Source organism: Sarcophilus harrisii, chromosome 2 (genome assembly GCF_902635505.1).
Source record: "Sarcophilus harrisii chromosome 2, mSarHar1.11, whole genome shotgun sequence".
Lineage (NCBI taxonomy): Eukaryota > Metazoa > Chordata > Mammalia > Dasyuromorphia > Dasyuridae > Sarcophilus > Sarcophilus harrisii.
In genome coordinates this window covers 424,276,495-424,295,385 of record NC_045427.1, presented here as the reverse complement: position 1 = coordinate 424,295,385, position 18,891 = coordinate 424,276,495, and the positions used below count along the sequence as shown (strand labels likewise).

Below are 18,891 nucleotides of genomic sequence, written 5' to 3'. Positions count from 1 at the left end.
GTAAAATGAGCTGGAAAAGGAAATGACAATCTTCTCCAGTATCTCTTCCAAGAAAACCCCAAATGGGATAACAAAGACCCAGACATGACCAAAACAACTAAACAACAAAAAATTGTGATAATAATGATGTCTATCTCCCAGGATTTTTAAAAAAGATTAATTTAATATTTTATTTTCCCCAATTACATGAAAAGTTTTTAACATTCATTTTTAAAACTTTGATTTCCAGATTCTTTCCCTTCCTTCTTCCCCAACCCCTACCCTATTGAGAATTCAAGTAATTCAATAACATTCATTTTTAAAACTTTGATTTCCAGATTCTTTCCCTTCCTTCTTCCCCAACCCCTACCCTATTGAGAATTCAAGTAATTCAATATAAGTTATACATATGTAGTTATGTTGTGAAAGAATACATAGATCAAAAAAAAACTAAAGAAAAATAAAGTTTTGTTTTTTTTAAAGCTTCAATTTGCATTCAGATGTCATCAATTCTTTCTCTGGGTATGGGTAGCCTTTTTTCTCATAAGTCCTTCAGAGTTGTTTTGGATCATTAAATTGCTGAGAATTGTTATGTAATTCACAACTGATTATATTACAATATTGCTATTACTTTGTGCATAGCACATTTCACTTTGCATTAGCTCATAGACATCCTTCCAGGTTTTTTTGAGAGCATCCTGGTCATCATTTCTTATAGCATAATAGTATTCCATTACAATTACATACCACAATTTATTCAGCCATTCCCCAAATAATGGACATCTCCCAATTTTGAATTATTTGCCCCTAGAAAAGAGCTGCTATAAATACACATAGGTCCTTTTCTCTTTTTTATGTCCTTGCAAATATAGATCTATTAGTGGTCTTGCTAGGTCAAAGTGTACTCATGATTTTATAACAACTTGGATATAGTTCCAAATTGTTCTACAGAATGGTTGAATCAGTTCACAACTCCACCAATAGTGCATTAATGCTTCATTTTTCCCACAGCCCCTCCCTCATTTGTCATTTTCCTTTTCTGTCCTATTAGCCAATCTAATAGATATATAGTAGTACTTTAGAGTTAGTTGTTTTATTTTGCATTTCTCCAAGAGCATTTTTTAATATAGCTATAGATAGTTATTTTCATCCAAAAACTATTCTTATTTTTTGGTCATTTATAAATTGTTGAATGGCTCTTATTTTTTATAAATTTGATTCAGTTTTCTATATATTTGAGAAATTAGACCTTTATTAGAAAAACTTCAATTTTTTCACAATTACTCTTGCTAACTACATTTCCTCCCCTTTTATTCTGTTCTCTTTCTTCTTTCCCTGTTCCTCCTTAAAGTGTTTTGCTTTAGACTACACCCTTCCCCAATCTGTCCTCTCTTCTATCATCCTTTGCCCCTCTTATCTCCTTCCCTTCCTATTATCCTATAGATTAAAATAGATTTCTATATGCAATTAAATACATATGTTATTCCCTCTTTGAACCAATTCAGTTGAGAGTATCTGAATTGAATGAATGAAGGTTCATTCACTCTTCTTTAGCTCTCTCACTTTCCCTCCACTGTAAAAGCTTTTTCTTGCCTCTTTTGTGTGATAATTTACCCCATTTTACCTCTCCCTTTCCCTTTCTCCCATTTCTTTTATTTACCTTTTATTCCTTTCTCACCCCTTATTTTTATTATTTTTAAATATCATCCTTTCATATTCAACTAACTCTTATATCCTTTGTCCATATATATGCCTTCATTATAACAGCCCTTATAATGACAAAATTCTTATGAGTTACATATTTCATCTTCCCATGTAAGAATACAAACAATCCAGACTCATTATGTTCCTCGTGATTTCCCTTTCCTGTTTACTTTTTCATGCTTTTCTTAAGCCTTGTATTTAAAAATCAGATTTTCTGTTTAGCTCTGGTATTTTCATCAAAAATGTTTGAAAATCTTTTATTTCATTGAATATCCAATTTTTCTCCTGAAGGAGTATACTCAGTTTTGCTGGGTAGGTGCTACTTGGTTGTAATCCTAGTTCCTTTGCCCTCTGGAATATCATATTTAAATCCTCTAATTCTTTCATATAGAAACTGCTAAATCTTGTGTTATCCTAACTTTGATTCCAAGATACTTGAATTGTTTCTTTCTGGCTGCTTACAATATTTTGTCCTTATCCTTAATTCTAGAATTTGGCTATACTATTACTGGAAGTTTTCATTTTGGGATTGGTTTCAGGAGGAGATCTGTGGATTCCATTTTTCAGTATTTTTTGGTGTCTCCTTTACCAAGCTGTTAAACTGTTTTTCATTATTTAATTACATCACTCTCATTTCTCTTTTCTTCTACCTCTCTTAATCCTTTCTGACCTCTTCCATTGCCTGAGATCAATTCATACTTTAATTCAAGGCTTTGTATATGGAAGTTTTGACTTTGTTATCATCTGAGTTTACCTTGTTACCATAATAATTTTCTATGAAAAGAATCTTTTTGTGTTATTTGCTCATTTCCCTGCTATTTACTTGACTTTTAACTCTGTTAAAGTAGGCTTGTTTCCAGAGTGGAGGATGCATTGTCCCAAGATTCAGGAGTTTCGTGCAGCTGTTTTCAAAGATATTTCTAAGGACGTAAGTTTTCAGTTCCTCCAAGGTGTTATGACCCAAGAACAGATGTGTTTATTCTTCTCCTGGCCTATGTCTGGTCAGTGAGTAACCACAAGCACTCTTTTCTGTTCTGGAACTGTGAGAAATGTCCCAGCTACACTGTAACTCTGTAAATCCTCCTTGCCCTGGGACTGTCACAAAGATTGAGATCTAGATGTTTGGGCAAAGTAATAGAGTCCTGCCTCATTGTTAGGAGAAAAACTCCTGTAATCTCCGTATGACAGATTATTATCCCCATCTGTGAGCTAAGAACTCCAAAAACAACTGCTGCTGCTGCTGTTGATGATGATGATGATGATGACGACGATAATGATGACTCAGTGGCTCAGTGCTTCATTCTCACCCTAGTGCAACAGATATTTCCTGCTGACATTCTTCTTTGGTAGCTATGAGCTGAAAGATCTGGAAATCAACATTGCTGCCACTTATTCAGTTATCCCAAGGCCTGTTCCTAGTTTGCTGGGGTTAGGGCTGTGCTGGTGCAGCCTGTATCAGACTGAGCTCCACTCTCACCCCAGTGCAGCATACCTTTTCCAATGACTTTCCAAGTTGTCCTGAACTGGAAATTTTTTCATTCCATTTTTTCGTGGTTTATTAAAAATTTTTCCCATTTTTACTCCATCCTTCTCCCAGGATTTTGTGAGGATCAAATGAGATAATATTTGTAAAAACTGCTTAGCAAAATACCTTGCACAAAGTAGATACTACATAATTGCTTATTTTTATCCCCATAAAAAGAACTTAGACAAATATCTGGGGCACTGCATTAGAAAAATCTCTTACAGTTGATATGTAGCCAAAAAGAATGACTTTCTTGGGGTCTAGTCATTCAACTAATCCTAAATCCTAACTATACAATTATCTAGTCCATATCTCTTCATTTTAGTCTCATCTGATCTTTGGAGACATGCCAAATAAAATCTAGGTGAACTGTGTCTACTGGGTCTCCTTGATCTATGTTTTTAAAATATAAAGTGCTTTCATGAAGCTTAAAGAGATATGTAAATATAATCCGTCATCATCATGATGAATATCTATTTTCTGGGCTTCTTCTTTCTAGACAATCCCCACCTAGTCCAGACAAATACTCTGGTACATACAGGCATTAGATGTGATTTTCAGTGCCATAGTTGCCAAGCACCATTCTGTCAGCAGCCTCTTTGTGACAGGGAATTGATCTTACAGGTCAGGATTGCAAACCTCAATTTATAGAGGGTACACTCAAAATCTGCCCTTTCACTAGTTTCCTGTGAGTTCCATGGATGATAGAGAAGCCTCAGTGACAGCTCTTGTCAATGAGCTTGTTGTAGCAAAAAATGGAGACGAATAGTTCTGAGTGACCAACAGCACTGCTGACATCTCCAAATGGATTCCATTGTACTGCATCTTTCCCGTGACCATCATCCCAACCATATGTTTTAACCCAGTCAACTACTTGACATTTCTGAGTTCTTTTCTGATCCAAGCATCTCCACCAAATAGCTCAAAATCAAGGCAAAAACTTACTTACCTCCCTGATCATCAGCCACCCACTCTTTTCTTTTAAACTATATCATTTAGATTTTTCCATTTTGTTTCTTGTCCATATGAGTGATCTCAGTATAATGGGTGAAGTCTAAGTCTTTTAACATCTCATATTTCGTAGAGTTACACACGAGACAGAGGCTTTTTCAGCTAACTGTCTCTATGATTCATTGTATGCTTACAAATGGAAAATATATTTCTTTTTTAAAAATGAGTTTTTTTTTAAGAACTTGAACTAACATGGAAGGAAATCATTCTAAAATGTGAGTAAGGAAAATTTTTGGAAGTTTAATATTAGATTTACTTTGCTATTAGTTCCTTTTTGGGGTAATCTTTTCACTTGCAATTGGAGATAGAGAAAATGAGAATTTGAGAAACTGAAGATCAGATTAGAGATGAGATGAGTTGCCAATGCTGGCCCAAAGAGAGATGTTTTCAAAATATAAATGTATTTTTCCTCTAGCAAGGTTTGCCATTTTTATTCATAACTTGGAGGAATTAAAAATATCCAGCTTGGTTTCTACTTACCCCTGATAGAACTTGTCAGAAGTGTTTCAGGATCAACCAGAAGACAGAAATAGGACAGAAAATGTCACATGCAGGAAGGTCTTTGAAATTTCAAATGTTTGGGTCATAATAGGTATACTGAGCACTGTATGTGGCTCAGTCAAATAGCTCTGGTAAGGAAGTATGAGAAACAACTAAAATATCAGTCAGGGAGGTACAATAGAAGAAGGGGGTACTTGTCCTAGACTTACTATTAAGGAGTTTGTTGACAAGTCTCTCCTTTTCCTGAACCGTAGTTTTCTGACCTGTAAAATGGAGACATTGGATTAAAAGATGTTTAAAGTTCTTTCTTATTCTAATCTTCTGTGCTTTTAGGAATCCTTTCTACATGAGACATCCTTATTTTTTTATCTTTTATTAAAGTTTTTATTTTTAAAACATATGCAAGGATAATTTTTCAACATTAACTCTTGCAAAACCTTGTGTTCCAATTTTCTCCCCTCCCCATCACCACATTTCCTAGATGGCAAGTAATCCAATATATGTTAAACATGGTAAAAAAAAAAAAAAAAAAATATATATATATATATATATACATATATATGTTAAATCCAATAAATGCATACATACTTGTAGAATTATTTTGCTGCATAAGAAAAATCAAATCAAAAAAGAAAAAATGAGAAAAAATAAAAAAATTTCTCTCTGAGGCTCAGTTATTTCTTTTATAAAGGAAGAGGGTTGGACTAGGTAATCTCTAAGAGTCCTATTCTACAAATTCAGTGATTCTTTTTCTGTGCTATGAAAATTCCTCCATCTTCCAATAGTTAAGATCAGTTTGGGTTAGTTTGTCTATTGGGAAAGTAAGGAGATTGTATCATAGGATCTAGGGAGAACAGACTTCAAAGTCTTTGACCTGTAGCATACTCTGGGCCTTCCTTGTTTTCTCTTAAGTAAAACCACAGGGTCTTGGGGTGTTTAAACCATTTTCTACTAAATCACTGCATAAGCATGATAAATGTGAAAATATGTTTAGAAGTGCACATATTTAACCTATATTGGATTATTGGCTGTCTAAGGAAGAGAAGAGTTAGGGAGGAAGGGAGACAAATATGAAATACAGATTTTGCAAAGGTAAATGCTGAAAACTATCTTTGTATGTATTTTGAAAAATAAAAATGTATTATTATAAAGTTATTTAAAATTTTAAAACATCACTGCATAATCTGGCTTCAGAGGGAACATCCCTTCTCTTGGGTCAGGGCTGAAATGGATCTTAAAGGCCAGTAAATCCAATCTTCCCAATCTATAGATAAATAAGTTGAGACTCAGTCAGAGATAGGAAGTGACTTGACTGAAGTTACAAAAGGAATTAGTAAAAAAATTGAGAATCAAACTTAGATCTTCCTTCCTAGCTAAGCAAAAGGCTCTTATGTGCCCTTTATGTGAGAAAGCTTAGTCCTTGTGGAACTAGGACAATAAGAATTTAATGAAAAACTCTAGCTGATACTAACTTTGACTCATGGATTACACTTGCCTACACTGGCCTTCATGAGACAAAGAGGGTTGGACCATAAACTGTCAACTGAAAGTGATTTTAGGGAGCATCTAGTTCAATCAGGAGCCAGACTTCTGGCAGCCTTTTTTTTTAACCTCAGTTATTAGAATGGTGTAAATGACTGACTCAACACAAGTAATTTTGTGGCTGTTCAGTCATTTCAGTCATATCCAACTTTTTGTAACCCCTTTTGGTGTTTTCTTGGGCAGATGTTAAAGATGTCTGTTATTTCCTTCTCCAACTCATTTTACAGATGAGAAAACTCAGGTAAAAAGAGTTAAGTGGCTCTCTCCTAGGGGTTACACTACTAGTAAGCATTTGAGGCTGGATTTGAACTCCAAGCTCAGCACTTTATTCACTGCATCATCACCTAGCTTCCCTAGCTAATACAGATAAAAGGCAGGGGGGACTATAAAAATAGATTTACTTAGCTTGTAAGAGTATTTACATCAAATACAGAGTTGATAGGTCTAGTTACAGCTAGACCTTATAGCACCAATAACCTACTTTTTCTCTCTCTTTCTCCTTAGAGAGGACACTTGGGGGTGATAGCTGCTATCAACACTAAGTAGAAAATCTTCCAGGTCTGAGAAGATAGAAAGTTGCCTCCATGGAGGCTTTGTACAGAGTCACAAGGATGCCAAGAACCAGGGTAAGCCTTCCACTGTGCATGGAACTATGAAACCATCATGCTCTAGCTACCTATGTGGGAAAGGGTCATTGTCCATCAGTGTCTCCAAGTTCTCAGTTCCTCAAAGTCCTAGTGACTCTACAGACTAAGGACTGCTCTCTGTCTGAGAGTCTATCACATTATATGCTAAACACCTTCCCCTTGTGATCCTCTCTAGGACTTGTCCTCACCCAGAGAGTACAGATCTATCCCTAGCCTTCCATGCCCTCATTTTACAAGGAAGAAAATGGAATCCTAGAAAGGGGAAGGCACTTGGCTAGAATTGCTCTATCAGTCAATGGCATTGGAACTTGAAGCTAAAGCTCCTGATTCTTGGTCCAGCACTCTTTACTATATCCTCCTAACTAGGCCATTGACTTCTCTGATCCTCTGGCTCATTTCTTTATGGATATGAAGATGGGTTTCCATTCCCTGATACAGATAGATAGATAGATAGATAGATAAAAAGGAAGGAAGGAAGGAAGGAAGGAAGGAAGGAAGGAAGGAAGGAAGGAAGGAAGGAAGGAAGGAAGGAAGGAAGAAAGGGAGAGAGGGAGGGAGAAAGGAAAAAAGGAAAGATGGATAGATAGAGAGATAGAAATATAGAGATAAATAGATAGAGAGATAGTACCCCTTGAATTCTTCATACCAGAGCCATCCATGCCCCTTCCTATAATGTGATACATCACAAAGTATTAGGAGTCTTAGAGATTATGTAGTTCAGCCTCCTATAATGCTTACTTCCTCACCCACCCAACCTAGTCAATTGCACAGAAGACAAAACTGAAATATGAAGTGATTTGCCAAATAAAAAGGAGTCAGAATAGTCAGAGAAAAGGACACTATCCTTGGAGTCAAAGGATCTGAACTTGAATCTTGGGATTTTACTACTTACTACTTGAATGACATTAAGCATGCATGCTGATCATTGCACATTTCTGGGCCTCAGTTTCCTCTTCTGCCAAATGAGAAGGTTGGACTGGTTGTTCTCTGTGGGACCTTCCTGTTCTGCAGATTGAGTGATCTGGATATGGCCCAAATGGATTTCAAAAAGAGGGAAGGACCTATTTGTACAAAAATATTTATAGCAGTTCTTTTTGTGGTGATAAATGATCGGAAATTGAGTAGCTAGGGAATAGCTGAACAAATTCTATTGTATGATTGTGATGTTATTGTGCTTCAAGAAATGATATGCAGAGTGTTTTCAGAAAACCGCAAAAAGATTTTCATGAACTAATACAAAGTGAAATGAGCAGAACCAGGAGAATGTTGTACATAGTAATAGCAATATTGTACAGTGAAGAACTGTGAATGACTTAGCAATTCTCACCAATAAAATGATCCAAGATAATCCCAAAGGACTCAAGATGAAGCATGCTAACTGCCTCCAGAGAAAGAACTGACACTGTCTTAGTAGACACTGAAGCCTGCTATTTTACACTTTCTTTCCTATTTTCTTTCTCCTAATCTTATACAAAATGACTAATCTGGAAATGTTTTACATGATTGCACATGTATCATCTATATTGTATTGTTTATCATCTCAGAAAGGGAGAAAGCAAGACAGAATTTGGAACTCAAAACTTTAAAAAAAAATTTCTTTATTGTTTTAACATGTGATTGGGGGAAAATAAAATATTAAAAAATTTAAAATAAAGATTCAGTGACTTTGATTCAAAGAAACTGGTTTGTCCTCACTAAAAATGGCTAAAATTTATTTGAGGTAAGCCATTACCATGAAAGGAAAAGGGCATAAAGCATAAAGATCACAAGGGAAGGGTGCTAGTAAATACCAGAGACAAGAATCAAGGCTGATTCTTTGGATCCAGGTTTGGTACTATTTTATTGCACTGCCTACCTTTACCATCTACTCTGTTAGTGGACCAGCAGACTCCCACCAAGGAGAAGTCATCATTGCCCAATCTTGGTTCTATAGTTCTTACAATTTTCATTGTCTTTTCTCTAGCCTAGAATTGTCAAGAAACTGCATCCCTTCATCATCCTTTAGGGGTATGACTTCTCTCCCCCTCTGGACAGAGGGTTGGGGCAGGAGGGGAAAGGAAGATCAGCCTCATTAAAATTAAAACACACATCAATCCAAAAACAATTTCGGTTTTATTGTCTCTAACCATGTTCTGCTCCGTATATGCCAGTTGGCATCCTATCAAAATCGTTTTCTTGCTTCATGAAGCTAAAAAATATATCTATCAACAACAATTCTCTACAAGGCCACAGCAGAGTCTGGCATAGGAGGGAATCTTTACCTATCAACTGAAAACTCTCAACAAAGGAGAGTTGATAAACAATCCTGGTACTATGACATAGCAGCCTCAAATCTTAATATGTCAGTACTGGAAGAGAGCATAAAGGTCAGCTAATCTAATCCCCTCACTTAATAGAGAAAAAGAATGAAACCCAATTGGGTACAGAAAGAACCTTGATTAAAGTTACCAAAAGAAGTTAATAATAGAGATTGAACTGGAACTCAGATCTTCTAGCCATCAGTCCTAAAGGTTTTCCTACTTCTCCTTCCTGATTTCCCTGGCAGAAAGCCTGTGTAACTTTGCAAAACTAACTTAACTATGAATTCCAGAGCCTGGTCATCAACTCTGATTATCTAGTGGAGATTTCAAAAGTTCACTAAAAGTGTAAATTATTCACTTGTTATTTTTAATCAGTTAGCTCTGTCTGATTCTTTGTAATCCCATTTAGGGTTTTCTTGGCAAAGATACTGGAATGGTTGGTCATTTCCTTTTCCAGGCTCATTTTACACATGAGGAAACTGAGGCAGAGTTAAGTGACTTTCCTGGGATCGTACAATTAGTACGTATCTGAGGGCAGTTTTAAATCCAGGCCTTCCTGCTCTAGGCCCAGCATTCTGTGCACTGTAGTAGGCACAACTACCTGCCCCCTGGCATATTACTTAACCTCTCAACTTGAATTTCCTCATTTGCAAAGTAGAAATAATGATGGTACCTACTTCAGAATTATCACATGAGATAACATTTGTATAGCATTTTTGCTTTAAAGTGGCATATAAATGCTAGTCATTATTATTGCTGTTACTGTCATTATTTTGTATAGATAAAGCAAGAGATTTAGACCTGTATTTTTCCCTGATACAGGAAACTCCTTGAGGAGGAAATTCCACTACAGGTACATATTAGCACCTTTTCTGTAACTTTGAGCCTTCAGAAGTTGGGTGGAGCATCAAGAGCCATCCCAGAGTCACACAGCCCATATGTGCTAGAGGCAGAACCGAGCTCAGGTTGTCTTGACTCTGAGATCAGCTTACTACCCGCTACCATCACACTGTCTTCTGTTATCTTGTATGTGTTAATTAAAATAATAAATATATAAAATAACAAATATTATACATAATGTAAAATAATAAAAATATAAAAACTAAGGCAGATGAAGTTGGTCTAAAGTCTCCTAGGCAGAGATAGCATATTTATTTAATTTTTAAACAACACAAAGCTAGGAGTGGCAGCTAACCAAGAGCTTAATAGATTAAAAGTTTGGACCAACTAGTAAAATAAATTTTAATGGGAATAAATGTAAAGTCCTGTACTTAGGATAAAAAAAAAAGCTTCTCAAATACAAGATCAGAGAGAGGTGGCTAAAAAGCAAAGACTTTAAAAATATCTGGGAATGTTGGTGCACTGTAATTTTCATAGAAGTCAACAGTGTGGCTTGGAAACCCAAAATATATGTGCTCCACTAAAAAAGGCATCATGTCTAGAACAATTCTCCACTAACATCCATCCTGATGTTATATCACAGAAAAGCACAAGGTGTGGTTGAGCCTTCTATTAAGTAAGAAAATAGTTCTGTTGTATTCCTCCACAGAGGCTGCTAGATGATGCAATAAATAGAGTGCTGCTCCTGGAATCAGCAAGACCTCAATTCAAATCCAGCCTCAAAAGTGTCTTAGCTGTGTGAACTTAAGCAAATCACTTAAACCTTTTTGCCTCAGTTTCCTTATCTGTTAAATAACTTATATAAATAAAGAGAAGGAAATGGCAAACTACTGCAGGGTCCTTGCCAAGAAAATCCCAAAGGGGATCATAAAGAGTCACACACAACTGAAACTAATGAATGCACCTCCTCAGTCACTTCACTCGTGGAGTATTTTGTTCAGTTTAGTGCCACTTTTCAAGAATGAAATAGACAAACTGGAAAGTGTCCAGAAAAAGATAAGCAAGAGTGGGATGGTGAGGGGCCTTGAGATTGTGCCGGTAGTTAAAGGACTATTTATAGCCTTGAGAAGAGAAGATTCAGTAGATATGTGACAGTTATCTTCAAGTATTTGAAAGAATTTCACATGGAAGAAGAAGAAGCCATGTTCTGTTTGAGTCCAAAGGGCAAAACTAGGAGTGGTTTGTGGACATTATAAAGAGGCAGATTTAGGTTTCCTGGGAAGAAAAATCTTCCTAACAATTAGAAAAATCTAGAAGTGCAGTGGCTACCTTTGGAAGTGATGTGATGGTTTTCCTTATTGAAGATATTTTGTGTAAAAGATTAAATACCACTACTGAAGGATGTTATGAGACTTTATATTGGGTTGGACTTAATGTCTTGTGGAGCCTTTCTAACCCTGATTATACATACAAATATACATGCATGTATATACTTATATATCTGAACATATGTGTGTATACTACTATATGTGAACAGATATGAACATATATAGTGTGTGTGCTTACAAATTCTTCCCTAAGATCCTTCCCAAATGCTTTATGGCAGCATGAAGGAACAAAGTCTGGTGGAGCCTTTTATCCAGTCGAAAAGGGATTGAGTTTGTGTGTATGTATATGTGTGTGTATGTATCTGTTCACCAATGACTAGACTAATTTCAGAAGATCTCATCACCATATCACTTGTCATTGGTGGAAGAAAATTTCAGCCACAGCTATTCATGAAACTGCTTTCTGAAAGCAAAGAATTGGAGAATGGCTAAAAACATTGAAGTACTTGAATATCACCATATCATAAGAAACAATGAATAGAGAGAATGCAGAGAAGAATAGGAAAGCATATGAACTGAAGCAAAGTGAAGGAAGCAGAATCAGGAAAGCAATTTATGAAAATGTAATTTTAAAAAATACAAAATTGCACTGATATCAATGACCAGCCTTATCCCTGGAGAAAAAGTGAGAAAATGTACTTCCCTTCTTTGCAGTGGTAGGGAACTATGGCTGTGGAATCTTGCATACAGTGTCAGTGGGTTGATGTATTACCTAATTTTGCTAAACTCCTTTTTATCTCTTTTTAATTCTTTGTATAACAAAGTGGTTCACTGTATGAGGAAGGGGGAAAGGGATACATTTGAAAATAAAGACATGTAAAAATAATCTTTTTTATTTAAAAAAAAAAAGTATGGTTTATGAAGGCATGGAAAGATCATCATCTATGTTAGTAGGAAGGTATTCTTGTGGCAAGAAAAACCTGGCTATTTTGCAATAAAATCTAATTTTTTCTTTTTAAGTACTACTTTGAGAATATTTAGTCCTTCAAAATGAGTTCTTTTCTTTCCAAAAGTAACAGAGTTCTGTATTAAAATAAAATGGTTTCAGGGAGTTGGAAAATGGGAGTGGGTCTAAGAATAGGACTTTATTTGTCTTCCTTATGAAACGAAGAAATCTTAGAACACAAACCCAGATAATAAAAAGGAGATGAGGTTGAGGGCAGGTCTGATTCCCCAAAATAAAAACTGATTGCTGAGTGGACAGAGAAGAACTAAGAAAAATCTGGCCTATATCCATGTGCATTTCAAGGAAGACTTGGGTTGACACAAAAAGGTTTTCTAAGACTTCTTATAACTTCATACCTTGCCCCTTATACCCCAATTTTTTCTCTTCCCTGTTCTCCAGTTTCTAGTAGTGAAAACGTTTATAAACACAAGAAGTAAAAAGATCACTAGGATGTAGAGAAGACCTGGGTTCTGTGAAATGAGAGAGTAGGATTGGAAACATGAAAATAAAAGACAGTAGTGCCAGAATGGACGTTAGGAATTATTTATTCATTTGTTGTTTCTGGAGAAAGAAAATGGAGAGAACAGCAAGATTTCAGTGGTGAATTGCATTGAATAGAAAAGGTTTGTATTTCTGCCAGGGCTAAGCAACTAATGTCTGTACCTTTCAAAGAAACAAACATTAAGTTAGATGTAAAGAAAAACTTCCTAACCACGTTGCTTCCTAATAAAGAGACAACACCTATGCTTTTCAAAGGGACAGACTTCAGTTGAATGTAAATAAAAATTTCTTTCCAGAAGTGGATTAGGATCCTTTGAGAGGTAATGTAAACATTTCAGCAAGATGACCATTTGCCAGGGGTGCCATTGAGATAAGGGGTGCCAAAGAGAGCTGCCTCGTGCAGATTAGACCTCCTTTAGGGCTTCTTGAGAAGTTGTATAAATTGTTTCTAGGGTAAAAGGATTATATGGTTTATGAGACTCCTTCTGTCAGGCTCTGTAATTCTGTGACTGGTCCAACATCACTAATTCATCTCTAAGGTCCCTTTCAGCTATGGTCTGCTATGCTCTTTCAGTTTCTGTCTCTCTATGTATCTCTGTCTCTATCTCTGCATATAGGTGTGTGTTTATGTGTGTGTGTGTGTGTGTGTGTTTCTGACTGACTCTTCCTCTCCTTCTCTCCTTTCTCACTCTTCTCTTCTCACTCTTTCTTCCTCTCTCCCACTTTCCCTCTCCCTTTCTCTCCTTTTCTCTCTTCCCTCTTTCTTCCTTTCTTTTCTCTCTTCTTGTCTGTCTTTTTCCTCTCCCACTCCCTCTTTCTTCCTCTTCCTCTCCCTCTCCTTCTCTCCCCTTTTCTTTCCCTTTCTCTCCCCCTCTCTCTCCTCCCTCCCTCTCTATTCTTCTTTCTCCCTCCTCTTCCCTCCTCTTTTTCTGTCTGTCTCTCTCTCAGATTAGCCCTCCTTCAGAGCTTCTTGAGAAGCTATATAGATTGTTCCTAAGGCAATAGCACTCCATCCCATGTCTGAGGGAACAGCTCTCTTATTTCTTCCCACCACCCCACCCAAGATCCTTGTGTATCAGTCCCAGAATATTCAAACCTGCCAACCACCCCACACATTCCACATGGAATATTTTTGAACCTGCAGGCATGCTTTGGTTGAAGCCAAAAATAAACTTCTTGTTTCGACAGTAGGAAAATGAGCAGGGTGAGAGAATGAGCCATTTACAAAGTATGAGCAGGGATTTCCCACCTGGGAACATTTCACCTCTGTTGAAGGAGCATAAGAGCCACTTCAAGCTGAGGAAAGCTTCCCTTTTGACTAGTGCCATAAAGAAGTTTTTTCTCAGAATAACTATCTTTTAAGGCCTAACAGTTACCCAAGACCTCCTAGTCTTCGCAGAGGTACCTAGTGATGCTTGCCTCTCCTGTAAAATCAAGGGTTAATAGCCCGTCTTGATGGATGAGTGTTGGAATGCTGCATGTTGTTAGGAGACCCAAAGATTAGTATTAGCAAGTGGGGAGGAATTCCAAGACCAGGGGACACTCATAACATCATAGCTTTAGAAGCAGAAGGGGTGTTAGAGCTCAGCTGATTGAATGGCTTCAATTTACAGGTGTGGAAACTGAAACCCAAAGAGGTTGAATCATTTTTCCCAAAGTCACATAGGAGTAGCAGAACTCAGGTTTAAATTCAAGTTTTCATTCTAAGCCTGATTTTCCTTATCATAAAAGAGAGGAGAGGGGGATAATAATCCCTGCACTATAGATCTCATAGGGTGGTTGTAAGGGGAATGATATGAAAACTTTGAAAGTATTATAGACACCCTAGAATGTAGAGCTGGAGAAGCTCTTAGAAATCATCAAGATAGTATAGTGAAGAAAGATCTGGATTTGAAGTCAGAAAACAGAATTAGAAGCCCACTTCTGCTACTTACTGCTTATGTCACTGATCTTAAGCTAACACATTACTTCATCTCTGTTAAATGAAGCCAGTGAGATTACATAACTCAAAAGTCCCTCGAAGCTTTAAATCTATGATCTTATGATCCTTCAGAACTGAGATTTAAAGCAGAGAAATGACTTGAATAAGATCACAAAGATAAGAATGAACAGAACTGAGATGGGAGCACCAGAGTTCTTTCCCTCTAAAACCAGGAACTTTTCTATTACAGCTTGGTCACAGGACTTGCATAAGTTCACAAAGCCAGCCAGCACTAGAAAAAGGACTCAAACATGGGTCTTCTGATGCCAAATCCACCAGTCTGAACCCAAACTTTAGATAATGCCATGTCATTAATGTCTTTGAGCATTATGTTTATCTGTGGCTTTTGCTCCAACAGCTGATGTCACATCCCCAAGTATATCCCTCTGGAAGATGGGAGAGGAAGAGGTGATCCACGCTTGCTGGGTGATGGACAAAACACCTGGGCATTAAAACTAAGCACATGCCTCAGATGGCTTACAGCATACAGTTGTTGTCTACATTGTGTGCAGTTATTAGAGATGATTCTGGATAAAGCACTAAAAAAAACTTTCATTACTCCCCCCCCCAAAAAAAAAAGAAAAGAAAAGAAAAGAATTTCTCTGAAGTGGCTCTTTTATTTACTACCCCAGCAGACTTCAGAGCCCCAGCCTAGAAAATACTCAGAGCTCAGGAGAGAACATCATTTACCTCAGCAGTATCAAGGTATTCAATACAGTGCAGCCTCCTTTTACTGACAAGCATGATTGACAGACCCTAACAAAACCCTGGCAAAACCCTGCAACTCATTCTGAGCTGGGCCCAAACCGAGCCCCATCGACCCCCAAAAGAACTTTGGGAATGGAAGATAAATCACCATGGTTTTATTCATGTGCCTTTCCCATTACATGCAAAATATCCCCATTCTCTCCCTAGTGTGTATATAAATGTTTCAAAATAGGATTATTTGAAAGGAACCTTGGGACATAATATGTTCGTGTTTGAAAGTGGCTGAATGAGCTCGGAAGAGCTGGCTGTGGGTATTGTGGGCATTGTTGGCATAAGGCTGCATTTCAGGCTTAAAATCTCAGCTTGTGCTTTTCTGTATTATTTCAAGCAAAGTAGAGACATTTCTCCAAATGCATCTGCATGTTCAGCACCTGGGAAGTATGGCACAGTTGGAATACTGCTAACCCAGCCAGGAGATTGAAAGGTCTCAGAACAAGTTCTGTAATAGGTCATTTGAATCAGCATCCAAAATGATCTCAGCAGACCGAAATATGGACTTAAACTAACAAGACAAGATTTAATGGGGACAAATATAAAGTCCTGGACTCAAGTTCAAAAAAAAATCACCTATTCAGGGACAGAATGGAAAAGACCTGATTTGTCAGCAGCTCCTATGAAAAATGCCTTGGAGTTTTAAAGGATCAAAAAGGTTCAATATAGGGCAACATTGATCTAGCTAAGGAAAAAAAACTAACACTACAATCTAAGGCATTTTTAATGGAAATATAGCGTTTTGATCACAGAAAGTAAGCACCTCACTATCCTCTACAGTGATCAAACAATAGTTAAAACATTGTTCAGTTCTGGTAGAACCATAACTAGGGCAGGGTAACCATGGCTTTATCCCAGGGAGGAGGGGTTAGAGAGGAGGGGTTGCTATATGAAGGATGTATAAAAGAATAGCGATTCAAGGGTGGAAGGCAAATTAGGAGGCTATTCCAATAGTCCACTACTGGACTCTACTGGAGGAGAGAATGAAGCTGATGACTTTGCCCAGTTCTGCCTCATTTAAATCCATTCACTTGCAATTCTAGACATCACTTTTCTGACATCATTTATCTCTTCCAGAATGAAGGATGAACAACAATAGAACAGCTCTTGATTGATGTAAGTCTGAATGGAGAGAAGAGGAGAGATGAAAGAGACATTGAGGTAATATTAATAAGATTGGAACTTTTTGGATGTGGACAATAAAGGAGAAAAATAAAAACGATCTTCAAACTGAGGTTTACATCTGGGAGAATAAGAAGAATAATGATCTCATTTTCATAAATATTGGATTCAGATGGAAATAGTTGTCAGTTTGGAGAGAAAAGCGTAAGCTCAGTTTTGGAGCTGTTGAGTTTAAACATTCATGTATTGATGATAGGCAGTTGGAGATGGGGATATTGGAATTCTGGGGGGAAATTTAGGGCTCTGTAGTACTGAGAGTTGTAGAAGTGATTCATTGAACCTCTAGGATTTGCTGAGAATATAAAGAAAGAAGAGGAACCAGCACACAGCCTTGGAGGACAGCTACATTTATAAGGTAAGAGAAAGATGATGAACTAGTGAAAACCAAGAAGAGTGGTCAGAGAGGTAGGAAGAGAGCCAAGATTACAGCAGTTACTCAAAAATCAAAAAGGAGAGTATCCAGATGAACAGGGTCCCAACAAAGTCAATTGATGCAGAAAAGAAGAGGAGGAAATCTTTAAGCTGTCTTTATATGGAATGATTAAGAGGTTCTTTATTACCTTGAGAAAATAGTTCCAATAGAGGAACTTGGAGTAGCATATAAATATTTTTGTTTGGTTTTGAAGCAATCAGGGTTGAGTGACTTGCCCAGAGTCACATAGGTAGTAAATGTCTGATGCTGAATTTGAACTCAGGAGGGTGTTTTCCTGACTCCAGACCTGGTACTCTACCCACCGTGCCATCTAGCTGCCCCTAGTTATTGCGATAGAGAGAAGTGACAGAGTAAGTGAATGGTAAGGCAATAGGAGCAGAGAGGAGATGCCTCTTTCAAGAGGACCTGGCAGTAAAAAAGGAGGAAAGTGATAGAATAATAGCTTGAGGAGCTAGCAGAGGCAAGGGAAGATTTTTTTTAAGGATTAGCTAAGCAGATTTGGTTTTAGCAATAATTGACAAAGTAACTATGATGTCAATTCATTGTCTAGCAGTGACATTGAAACAGAAATTTATCATCAAAGAGCCCAAAACAATTGTTCCAAAGAACTAGAAATAAACACGTTCAAGGCAGCTTTGAGATCTAACTGTTCTCTCACACTCTTCCACCCCCATCCCAACTCAACTCCTTCACTAGCAATGAAAGTGCTCACTCTTTTAGGACTATGAGTTCTACCAGGGAGGGGACTGTGAAGTACTGGGATGTCTGAAAGAGCAAGGGTCCCCCACTAACGAGCAACATTGCTTAGAAATGATCTCTGACGTATTTATGACTAACTGCATTTGGCTCTTTAAGATAATGTGACTTGCTGAGAAGAACAGCATAGAAGTTGAGTTAAATAAATCATTTAAAACCCCACAGAATGTCACAAGCCCATTTTTAACAGAAGCCCAAGATGCAAAATGAGAAAGGTGATAGTCCCACTGTCCCCTGCCCTGCCCAGACCCCATCTGGAGTATCATATTCAGTTCCGGACACCACATTTTAACAAGGGAGCTTAGTAAAAATAGACATGCATAGCTGACATTTCAATAGTGTTTTAAAGTGCTCTACTCGAGTATTTTAAAATTTTTCTTTTCTATTTTGAATTTAATCATCAACTAAGATGAATGATTCAATATATAAGGAACAAAAGAGTAAAGGGGAGATCAAAATCCAGTAACTGGAAGTTATAAAACAGCAGATTGCTGCTCAACATAAGAAAGAACTTCTTAACTATTAAGACTGTCCAACCATGAAATAGTCTGCCATGAAAGATAGGGAACTTTACTTGAAGCAATCAAGGCTGAGTGACTTGCCCAGAGTCACATAGGTAGTGTCTGATGCTAAATTTGAACTCAGGAGGGTGTTTTCCTGACCCCAGACCAGGCACTGTATCCACTTTGCCATCTAGCTGCCCCTAGCTACAGGTGACAGCCCACACAGTTATAGACTTTTGGGTTTGCAAGAAATTTTCTTCACAGCAACTCTGATGTACTTAAAGCAGAAATTATTATCCCTATTTTACAGATAAGGACATTGAAGAAGTTAAGGGACTTGCCCACAGTCACATAACTAGAAAAGATCCAAACTGGGATTCAAATTCAGGTTTT

The 18,891-nt window shown here is 37.2% G+C and overlaps 1 long non-coding RNA gene across 1 annotated transcript; it reads left to right on the top strand.

Moving 5' to 3' along the window:
- Window positions 1–6,764: 6,764 nt before the first annotated feature.
- On the top strand, window positions 6,765–16,858 carry LOC116421150. Its single transcript, XR_004231456.1, has 2 exons — window positions 6,765–6,888; window positions 16,702–16,858. It is a non-coding gene; the product is annotated as an uncharacterized LOC116421150 (long non-coding RNA).
- The last annotated feature ends 2,033 nt before the right edge of the window (window positions 16,859–18,891 follow it).